The sequence below is a fragment of the Trematomus bernacchii genome, unplaced genomic scaffold, assembly GCF_902827165.1.
Source record: "Trematomus bernacchii unplaced genomic scaffold, fTreBer1.1, whole genome shotgun sequence".
In the NCBI taxonomy this organism is placed as follows: domain Eukaryota; kingdom Metazoa; phylum Chordata; class Actinopteri; order Perciformes; family Nototheniidae; genus Trematomus; species Trematomus bernacchii.
The window spans coordinates 233,218-245,064 of NW_022987691.1; the positions used below are offsets into that span (position 1 = coordinate 233,218).

The 11,847-nt window shown below is 40.7% G+C and overlaps 1 pseudogene; it reads left to right on the forward strand.

Moving 5' to 3' along the window:
• The first annotated feature begins 330 nt into the window (after nt 1–330).
• LOC117489086 lies at nt 331–8,521 on the forward strand (annotated as a pseudogene).
• The last annotated feature ends 3,326 nt before the right edge of the window (nt 8,522–11,847 follow it).

Below are 11,847 nucleotides of genomic sequence, written 5' to 3' on the forward strand. Positions count from 1 at the left end.
TACCCATATGTGAGCTGATTATCGAGCCTTCATAAAAGAGTTGCGGGTACACTGTGTATGTGCGTATTCAACTGTAGCGCCCGGTACATTCATGGGAAACCCTAAATGTTTGAGCACCCTCTGAAACGTCAAGCTACCCCACAGCACCCCCAAAAGAAAATGTCTGGCGCCGCCACTGGTTTATGGAAGCGACCTCTAAAGAGTTAATCCCTGTCAAGTGATGTTTGTCATTTTGTAAATAGTTTGTACATGTTCAATACATTTGTAACACTGGACACATGAAAGTTTCTTTTTTTTGCTCAGCCCCCCCCACCCCCCCCACCCCCCAAAAACAGCTCACTCCAAGCTGAACTCAAAGGTTTGCAGCCCTGCCGTTACCAATGGCTCGAAAATGCAACAGGGCGTGTGCACCTTTAAGCAACTGTCCCCTAAGGAGGCTGAAGAGGAACGCCTCATACTGGACTCCATTGCTTGGCCGGAAATCCCACCTTGGCCCACTCCTATATCCATAGAGACCACCTGTGATCCAGCTCACAGCTCCTTTACCATCTTACCAAGGAGAGGAGGAGGACAGTGGCAGATAGGGGATCAGCTGAGGGTCATGATCGAAATGTCTGACTTCAAAGGCCGCCCCAAGACTTCGGGGGGAGACTTCTTACTCGCACGGCTGAAAACTCCAAGCTTCATGCGGGCGTGGTTGGAAAAGTGGTGGATCATCTCAATGGGAGCTACTCCGCTGTATTCTCATTGGTCTGGGAAGGAGATGCAGTGGTTGAGGTAATGCTAGACACCATTATATTAAATGTAATTGTACTGTACATTTTAATCTATCTTGGAACTGAGCTGTTTGTGAAGTCCCGCTTTCTTTGGTTACTGTTGCTTTGAATGACAATGGTGGCAGATCAAATCTCAGAATAAGAACAGTAGGGTTCTTTTCCCCTTTAAAACAACTGAAGTAATCCAGAGTAACATTAGCTCCAAGAGTTACAATTACTTTTGTTGTCAGCTGAATTCTGTGAGAGCTCTGTAAAATGAGTCTAAAAGTTGGTGTAGGCAATTTAGTTTACAACTTTTTTTTTTTTTTTTAAACCAATCAGCAATCGAAATAAAAAAATTATAAAAAGAGGGAAATAATCCGTCGCAGGCCTGTAATAAGCGATCCAATTATATCACTCGGCCAACATAGAATAACTTTAAATGTGCACTTTACGGCGTGTGTCAGTGTGTGTGTGTGTGTGTCAGTGTGTCAGTGGTGTGTGTGTGTGTGTGTGTGTGTCAGTGTGTCAGTGTGTGTGTGTGTGTGTGTGTGTGTGTGTGTGTGTGTGTGTCAGTGTGTCAGTGTGTGTGTGTGTGTGTGTGTGTGTGTGTGTGTGTGTGTGTGTGTGTGTGTGTGTGTGTGTGTGTGTGTGTGTGTGTGTGTGTGTGTGTGTGTGTGTGTGTGTGTGTGTGTGTGTGTGTGTGTGTGTGTGCGCTCTCCTAACAGGATTTGTCATGTGGTCAAATTCAGGATGTTTGTTTTTAACTTTGGAGAACATCTATAGGTAACTATAACCACAGTATTGACTGGTTCTCTGCCCACTCAGGTGACGATGGTTCATTCTGCTGAGGCCATCTCTGTGCTGCAGAGGCTGACCAGGGAGCATCCTTACAGGGCTGCCTGGCAGAGTGTCTTCCGTTCAGGCAAAGTTTCTGAAACCACCATGTGTGGGGTCTGCCTGCAGCCCACCCTCCTTCCGCTCTGCAACTTCACCGACCTCCGTACAGGCGAGCCTTGGTTCTGCTTCAAGCCACAGAAACTGAGCTGTGAAACCAGGTTCCGTCAAATGAGGGTGGGCTTTAAACAAATCCGCTTTCTCAACCCCAAGGAGGATCTGCTCTTTCAAAAGTAAGGGGACAAGGAGAAAAGGTGTCAAAATGATGTCTATGTTGCCTTAGACTTGCATTCCCTAATATGCAGCAGAGGGAGGCTCCATTTGTGGCACAAATATGTCTAATTGTATAGAAGTCTATGTGAAAAGGATTGCTAATTTCCACTTCGGTTTTTTACCTCTGGTCGTAAAAAGCATTAGTTTGTCATTTTTCATCATCAATAGAATATTTTATTTACAATGAGATTTTATTTTTTACCTCTTTTTAAATTTGAATAAATGTCAGTTCAATTTAAATTGAAGGTAGATTTAAGTTGTTCTTTTTTTAAGCCATACATTAATCTTGATAACATTTTACCATTAGCCGGCTGAACATGGTCCCTGGCACATTTCTTACATAGGGTCTTACATCAAATAGTGAAATCCACTGTGCGCACAATGAGACGTGCATGTCTGCACACTGTGATATTTCCACAGCTCACTGTCTGTAAATATCATAGGTTTCTGATTGCATAAGAGAGTAAGCCTGCCTTACTCTTTTTTTATGGACCTTTAATGGAAATACTTAGGTACAAATATGTAAAAAAAAGTACTTATACTTGAGTTAATGTTACTTTCCACCATTGAAAACATGTGAACATGAAAATACATACATGTTTTTTGGTCTGTCAAACTGCATAAGAGCTCACTGCGTTAGTGTACGTTTAACTAACTGTAGTCATTCTGCATTCCTAAAACTCATCAAACAACATGTTATTAAGATTAAAAATAGTTCTGACTCGAAGAAAAAAAAAAACTGAAAGGGAACAAGGCAACAAAAAATGTCACAATTTAAACTGGGTGAACATGTTTCCGCACCCATGCTAATTTCTTCCAATGTGTCTCACAATGTGAAACCTTTAGTGAAAACCAGTGTTTCATTCATCATAGGTATGGTGTGGTCTCTCTCATGCTTTTGTGTTATACCTGTTTTGTACTTCAGTAATGAATATAAACGAGATCATACCGTAACAGGAGGAAGGAATGCCGTACTCATATCTGACTTTTTTTCTCCTCCATGTGACAGTTTGGCTTTCTCTGTGCTCAGAACAGGAGAAGAACCGTTGAACAGGCCAGAAATGTTTTTATTGATTTAAAAAATAGTAGGCTATTATTGATTTGAAATGACATGCATCCGCTAAGAAAAATAGTCCGTTGTTACTGTTTGAACTAACGTAGCAACGGCAGGAACTGCTTCGATAGCATTTTTGCTGACCTTTTTTGATTACAGATTTGAAAACATCGTTGCTTGCTTTAAAAGTAGCACAATTCATTATGTCAAAGCTTGGAAAGTATCTAGATATCCCTGCCCTAATGCCAAAGCAACTGCACACTGAATATGTTTTGCCGTTTGATGTCTATGTCTGGACCGCTGCGTAAAAAGGAGGGTTTCTGCCCCGTTACTTCTCCGCTGTTTTCTTGTCCCAGTTCGTAAACTGTATACAGTTCAATCGACCGGACTTCTTTCTGAAGATGTGAGCGTCCTTAACAACGGTCAATTAGTCCTTGACAGCGGTCTGTACTACTGGATTAACAACGTGTCACGTGTTCTGAATTGACCAATCAGAATCGAGTATTCAACTAAGCCATGTAATAAATACATGTATCCTGATATTGAAGACCAAGCCGGTGACGAGAGATATTTTTCCTAACATAATGCAATCACATTGGTTAAATAAGCAGATAAAACGTACATTTCGTGTCACTTTTTGACAACAGTTGGCCAATTTTATAATCCTCGAACGTCAACAAGTGCTCCGGTCCCAGCTGTGTGCGCCACTTTTTAGTGTCCCCTGGTTTCTGTTGAGTTTGAGCTTCTTGCAGCGGTTTTTTTATGCAGTGCTTTTACTAAACGCTGTCCATGTTTTGTCAAGTTGGTGAAGATGTGTTCTTTATTTGCGTTTTTATATTTGCATCGAAACTGTTTCTGGGCGGCTGCAGCGTGTTTGAATCAGTCGGCCACTGTAGGTTTATGTTAGCAATTAGTGGAATATTTGCACCCAGTGGGGATGGTCAGAGTTGTAATAATGCTAAATGTAAGCTGCTCATTTGGCTACACAATGAAGTTAATGCACATTTGGTTGATTAGAGCTTTCTGCTGCGTCTGATAAAATACGTTGATAAGAGAAGTGAGACTCAAAAGGTTAAAGGGGACCTATCATGCAAAATGCACTTTTGTACGTCTTTTATACATGAATATGTGTCCCCGGTGTTCCAGGGAACTCACCAAGTGTCAGAAAACACAACCCTCTCTATTTTCCTCCATACCCAAATCTCTAAAAAAGGGGCTGCAACGGATCTGATAAAAACTGATCCAGATTTGAACACTGTCCTGACGTCAGGACGGTGGCGCTACAGCTATTGGGCCAACTCCACCAATCAGGAGGAGACAGCCACGGCCATTGCCGTTCGAAAGCGCTGGAGACGCTGTAGTACATATGCCAGGCCTGTAGGTGGTGCTGTTCTCACTGAATCTGCCCTTGCTAAAACAGAGCTAGAAATGGTCAAATTGAGCAAAATGAGGCATGGCTAAAATGCATGATCTGTTTGGTATTTTGAAAAAAAAAAAGTATAAATATGCCTTATATAGGTATGGTCCTACACTATATTATTCAAATATAGCATGATAGGTCCACTTTAAGTAAAACCAAAACAATGACTGGGAAAGATGTTCTGTAGAGCTGAGGGGAACTGCAAACTCTAGTAACTATTTGCTGTGGTTTCATTGTGTGAACAATACTATTCACATCACAGTCATTTGAACCACTTTGTAGGAGCCACAATGCTGTGGTAGCCTGTGTTTATAGTTATATTATCTTCATTATTTGTTAACACCACACACACTTGTAATGTGTTGTTTCCGGTAATTGTCACATGGGTGTATGGAAGTATTAAACGGTGCAGCTTTAATGTTAGTCATTTGTTTTTAAGAGTTGTGTGATATAGCAGTTTCTAATTTCATTGCATTGTTTTTCTAGTTCTAAATTCATTCAATCATTTTAAATGTATGTGCTTGTTTTGATAGTGTTGTTCTGTTTGTAATAAGTATTTTATTATGTGTGCTTTCCTTCAGGTCTGTCAACATGAAAGTCTACATTAAGGCTTCAGGACCTGCCTTTGTCAGCGTGGTTCCAAAGAAAGAAGGTAAAGTTTGATTTTCACCTCTGCAATAGGTCGCACTGAGATCGCATCCCGCCCCTCAATCTTGATACAGGGTACTTATTATATGTTATACTTTGGATTCCTAAAGCTTTTAGGCTACTAACCCATCATTCAAGGGTGGTTTTCACTATAAGTAATGGTTTTTATTTAGGCGGAGGTAAGAATTTACACTTTTTTACTATGTTCCATCTGAATTCACTCTGACACAGAAACATCTATATTGATTCTGAGACTTCAACATCCATCTCACAGATGTAACCTTGCTTTGAGAAAAAAGATTATTAATTTAACCCTTTTAGAAGTGAAGTTATAGTCATTTGTTCTGGGCATGTCATTTTCGAGCCTGAAACCTGAAAAACAGGCTTGGGGTCTAACAGGTTTGGGCCAAAGTTACCAGAAATGTTTTTTTTCAATGATTTAATTTGATAAAAGTGCAACAAAGTTACCGAAACAAATTCTGTAACTAAAACAATTACCAACAAATATTCAGAAACAAAGTTTGGCTCCATTCAAACTTTTTGTAATACCTCAAACTGCATTTAGGTTCATACAATGAACTACACTTCTACAAACTACACCAAAATTGTCATTCACACATAAAGGTATTTGATGTTGTTTGTGTGTGCTATGACTGTACGCTGAACTGAAAGTGTTGCCATTTTGAACACTGTCATTAAATAAGTTATTTAATGACAGTGTTCAAAATGGGGCAGCATAGACAGGTCTTTTCTGTGTTAGAGTTTTACTCGCTACAGGGTGTACTTTGAGGGTTTGTGACTCTGCAGACCGTTTACATGCATACAAACCTTCATAACACACAACGGGTAATAACCGGAAAAGCATGACATGGGACCTTTAACTCAATATCAAATGTAATGCAAATAGCTAAAAGAGAAAACAAATATCAATAAGATCATTTTTTTACTTAAGTGTATTATGTAAGCAACACATTGTATGTGATAGGCTAAGGGGCGGGACATGTTTTAGATATCTCTTAGTGGTTGACCAATCACAACAGAGCCGGCCAGCTAACCAATCAGAGCAGACTGGGCTCTGGTTTCAGACAGAGGGTGAAAAGAGGTGCTGCAGCACAGACAGTATGAGACAAATAAAGAGCTTTTTGAACATTAAAGCATGGAGACATGTAGAGACACTACATGGAGACATGTCCCAGTAGAGACACTACATAGAGACATGTCCCAGTAGACTAGAGGCACTACATAGAGACATGTCCCAGTAGACTAGAGGCACTACATAGAGACATGTCCCAGTAGACCAGAGGCACTACATACTGATATGAACCTGAAAATGAGCAGAATATGTTCCTCTAATGAAACCGTTTTCCTTTAACTTCCTCTCAGATCAACCGGAGGCGAAGAGCCTCATCGTGACACCCGGACCCAGCGGCCATTACTACAAGGGAGTGTGGAAGGCACGAGGGAGCCCCACAGTTCGCCAGTTTGACAACCCTGCCATCAGAGGGTGTCTGAAGGCCAAGAAACTCCACCTTTACGGAGACTCCACCATCAGGCAGTGGTTTAAATTCTTAAGCCAGAAAATACCAGGTAGTTAGTGATCCACATGAAGTCCTGGCAACAGTTCATAATAATAAAGCTTTATTTATATAGCACTTTTCATACAACACATGCAGCTCAAAGTGCTTTACAAAATGACACATCACAAGTTAAAAACAACCAACAAGAAATTCCCATCAGATTATTTGTTAAGAACTTTACAGACCTGTACATGCAGCAAAAAACAACATTTGATCAGGTTAAGAGACACAAGGAGGTTACATGTATGATAATACAAATAAATAATGGTTTCTCTCTGACTGATACACAAGACAACTGAGTCGATGCAACAATATAAAATATAAAACCTCATAAAACAAAGTGAACAACAGAAATAAAAATAAAAATAAATTATAAAATAAATAAAACAATATAAAGGTGGGTAAATAATAAAGACTAAAAGAACATTTAAAGTGGGGGGTTGCTCATAAAAAGCTAATCTAAAAAGATGTGTCTTGAATTATTCACATATATTTTCTGTCTGTGTACTTTAAGGTCAGTTCAACCTTCACAGGGATGTGAATGCTGGCCCCCAGATGCTCGTGGACCATGCGGACAACATCCTGATGACGTGGCGCTGCCACGCCCCCCCTCTCGATACCCGCACGGCGCTGGTCAGACAGCTGCGCTACATCGCCAACGAAGTCGATAGCTTGATTGGAGGCGCAGACACTGTTGTGGTTATTGGCGTCTGGGCACACTTCGGCCCATTCCCAATAGAGATGTACATCCGGAGGATGCTGAGCATCCGCAGCGCGGTGCAGCAGCTGCTGGACCGCGCTCCGAACACCGTGGTCATCATGCGGAGTCCAGGCCCCAGAGATATGACCCTTTATATGTCGCAATCATACAGCGACTGGTACTCCATGCAGATTGATCGTGTGCTCAGATCCTTGTTCAAAGGAGTGAATGTTCACTGGGTCGATGCCTGGGAGATGGTTCTTGCCAATGACTTGCATCACAACATCCACCCGCTACCTCCCATTATTAAGAATATGGTGGACGTTCTGTTGACCCACGTATGCCCCATAAAGGGTTGATAGATTTCTGTTCATTTATACAAATTAGGAACACAATGATTCAATGATTCGTCAGACTATTCTAATTCACTCAGTGGGTTAAACACATGAAACCTCAGTAATAATAATACATTTCATTTATATAGCACACTTTAAAAACAACGTCATCTCAAGGTGCTTCACAATGCTATAATGAGAAAATAATAAAAACAAATTTAAAAAAAAGTTATAGTAATACAAAATACTTTTAATATTGGGACGACTTCACATCCATTTAAACGTTTTGGGCTAAATGTCACATGATTATGAGCTCATAGGATATGTATTGAACTGGTGAATACTTCATTAGTAAGACATGGATATATGTTTTAACGAACAGATCCACATAGTTTTTATGATGCTACATTAACAATGCTAAATTATTTTAACTTTGAATGAAGCATCCCAGAGAAATTATCCAAAGCTGTGAATTACAAATACGATACATGGGATAGTGGGTTGTCTACCTTATTTTCTTATACTGTATAGGAGTGCTTTAAGGTTGAAGTTAATGTGAATCACAGTAAAACATTTAATCGCATGGTGTGTTTTTCTTTTTTATAGGAAGGACTAAACGGCTTGGGCAAAACAAATTGAATAAATATGCATTGATACATAAATACAAATTATAAAATGTTAGTACATTGTATATGTTCTTTTTTTTTTATGGGGTTTCTGCTGTTGTAATATTTTTACATTTCCCTGTTGCGGGACAAATAAAGGATTCTGAAAAAATACTGAAGTAAAGTACTTTGTAACTTCCCACCAATGAGAGCAAAGTGGAAGTGCATTTAAATGAAGCAGAGGGAAATGGAGTAGCCCACTCCCTCTGTAAATGTGCTTTTAAAACACTTAGACTTGCATATGTGTATAGATCATGGTGGCGACAGAGAGCAGCCATTGGCCGGAGCTTTCAGACGGCTCATTGGCTGCTCTCCAGCCTCTGGAGAATGAGAGGCTGTCAGGAGGATGGCTCCCTCATCTGTCCTCTGCTGTGGAGTAGGGACAGTGTATCTAGCACCAGTGTGTGTGTGTGTTGCTCAGTGGAGTCCTCTGCTGTGGACACACTGCTCATCTCAAGGTTCAAGGCTTTTATTGTCATGTGTGCATAGCTAGAGTGTAGTTATGACAATGAACATCTTAGATCACAGGCTCCTCCAACACTGCAACACAATAAAACGTTGGGTTACGTATTGTAACCATAGACTGTATATATAAATGGACGTAGGGTCCGTGACGTCACCCATAGGATTCTGCAGAGTTGCCGAGAAGCCCTTAGTAGGCGGAGTCGGCCACTAACGGCTCGACAGTGGCGTCAGAGTCTAACTCCCGCCTGCTCCAAATAAGGGCAAAGCGACGGAGCCGAGGCGGGACCTGCTGCCACCGAGCTGGAAGTAACAGAGCTAGCTCAAGCCAGCGCCATATAGAGTGGCGAAGTCACGCCCATCTACTTCCGCCCCATGGGACCTTATTTAGGAAAAATAATGCATTGAAGTCAATGGAGAGAGAAAACGTATCTTTGGATCCCGTTTGAATTGTGCCATGAATTACACATATGATGTTTGTCAATCTTAAAAAATCATTTCCATGTCAAAAAAGTCACAGTTTGTCGTAAAACTGTTGAAATATAAGACTATGAAAAATACGTAACTAGAAAGACTACAAATCCCAGAGTCGCGTAAGTGATGTCACAATTGTTTACCTCCACCATTCAGATACCTAAGATCAGCGCCATATAGATATAATCTATCTATATGGCGCTGGCTGAGATAAGATAACTTTAACAAGATGCCTGTGTGCTTAGTACCAGGTTGTTCATACCAGCAATGGGTCTTGCTCGTTCTTTCGCTTCCCGTCTGATGAAAGGACCAGGAGTGTCTGGATCAAGCTAGCTAGTAGCTAGCACGTTAGTTAGCATTACAGCCATGTCATTTTTATTAGCCTTAACACAGGGTTGCCAACTTTGGGTACCTGGCTGGAGTGAGATTTTGATATCATGGGTTTAATTACACATATGCGCACTAAATGACTGCTATCGTGTCAGCAGCGGGACCTTAGCATATAGGATATACAATATATACAAATACACAATAATGGACACAGACTATAAAGGGCACACAGTTTCATTCACTAATGAAAGTCAAACATGTTTGTTTCCACTGTTTTATTGTGTGCCTGTCGCGATAAGCAATTAATTGACTTATCGTACGATAAATAAAAATGAACTCGATAACTTTTCTGACCTCGATAAATTGCCATTTACATGAGGATGTGACTAGCAGTTTGAAAGGATGTACTTGAATTATTATTATATATTATCATTATGTCAGTGGTCTAAAATGGTCATACAACGGTGCCGACAATATTATCGTTTATCGCAATCATTTCCGGGAAAATGTATCCAACAAAATTAATTATCGTGAGAGGCCTATCCATGAAACACACACACACAAACAAATCTACAGACTTACTCCAAACTGCCAAATATATTAATTAACACACTCTCACTCTCATATACTCTTTGACTCTATTTTGGCCTAGTAGAACAATAAGCAGCAGACTTTTACTTTTTATCATTTCTACTGGATCTTAGATCTGCGATACAGGTCCGCAGTTGCGGCTCCAGAGTATTTTTGTTGCGTAATCTATGGTAGGGCTAACCCATACAGTGGTGGGGCTCAAGTCAGTATTTGCAATGTAATTACATACACGCTCCCCCGACAGTGAAACGCCACGCGTGAGGTTTAGATTATTTCCCTGTCTCAATCCAAATTGAACTGTTTGAAATAAAAAGGCATTTTGTCTTGTAGTAAATAAAAAGGGCGACCTGGAGCCATTCCTGCAATTTCCCCACAAGTGAAAGAGTTGACTTCTGTGTGTCAAAATGAAAGACAGCCCACACACCTATCAATCATCAAACCGTGGGGTCTTATTTCATTACGTGTTGATTTCTATCAACACGTAATGTTGTATCGATGTATAGAGATGTACTACCGCAAAAGTATTCTCCGTCGGGACTTCCTGCAACAACACCACGCCGTTATCGTGATTCTGATTGGCCAGAAGACATTATCAAAGATGTTCTATTGAGAAGACGATCACTACGTGACAAAAGTTTTCAAAACCGTTTCTAGTCTTCGTATTCTTGTTTTTGGCGTGAGAATAGTTTGGGCAGCGTGAGAGCGTGAGATTGAGAGTGAAAGCGTGTGTCACACGCCAGATGCGTGAGAGTTGGCAACCCTGGTGATAGTGAGGGTAGTCAATCGTTTTGTTGACAAGACAGTAGTGATGGCCATCTTGGTGACGTGTGTTGTTGACCAGAGATGTAGTTCATTGAGCGTTTCACACAAACAAATGTGTTACTTCACAGTTTTACGACACATTTTTTTTTTTTGACTTGCAAAATGATCTTTTAAATTGACAAACATCATATGTGTAATTCGTGGCACAATTCAAACGGGATCGAAAGATAATCTTTCTCTCTCCATTGACTTCAATACATAATTTTTCCGAAATAAGGTCCCATGGAGGTCCACCGGAAGGGGAGGGACTTCGCCACTCTATAGCCCAACATTAGCCGCCTTTAGCTTAGCGGTGGTGACGTGAAGTCATGTGACCGTGCTGTAGTTCCTTTATAGCCCAACATTAGCCGCCTTTAGCTTAGCGGTGGTGACGTGAAGTCATGTGACCGTGCTGTAGTTCCTTTATAGCCCAACATTAGCCTCCTTTAGCTTAGCGGTGGTGACGTGAAGTCATGTGACCGTGCTGTAGTTCCTTTATAACCCAACATTAGCCGCCTTTAGCTTAGCGGTGGTGACGTGAAGTCATGTGACCGTGCTGTAGTTCCTTTATAGCCTAACGTTAGCTTTTTACTTCAGAAATCATGAAGTGGTGTAAATATGTGGAGATTATCCTGCTGAACTAAACGTGTAAATATCATAAACGTTTAATTAATTTTCTGCAATAATCCGAAATCACATGGAGACATCCCATTGGACCAGGGAGATGCTGCCTTCAGGGACCAACACAGAAATACCACATCCCTGCACCACTCTTTACAGCTAAGGCTATTAATAATGGCATTATTTTTGCAGTAATTCGATTTTAAAACAAAGTATTGTGGAAAAATACAGAACTGTTTATCAG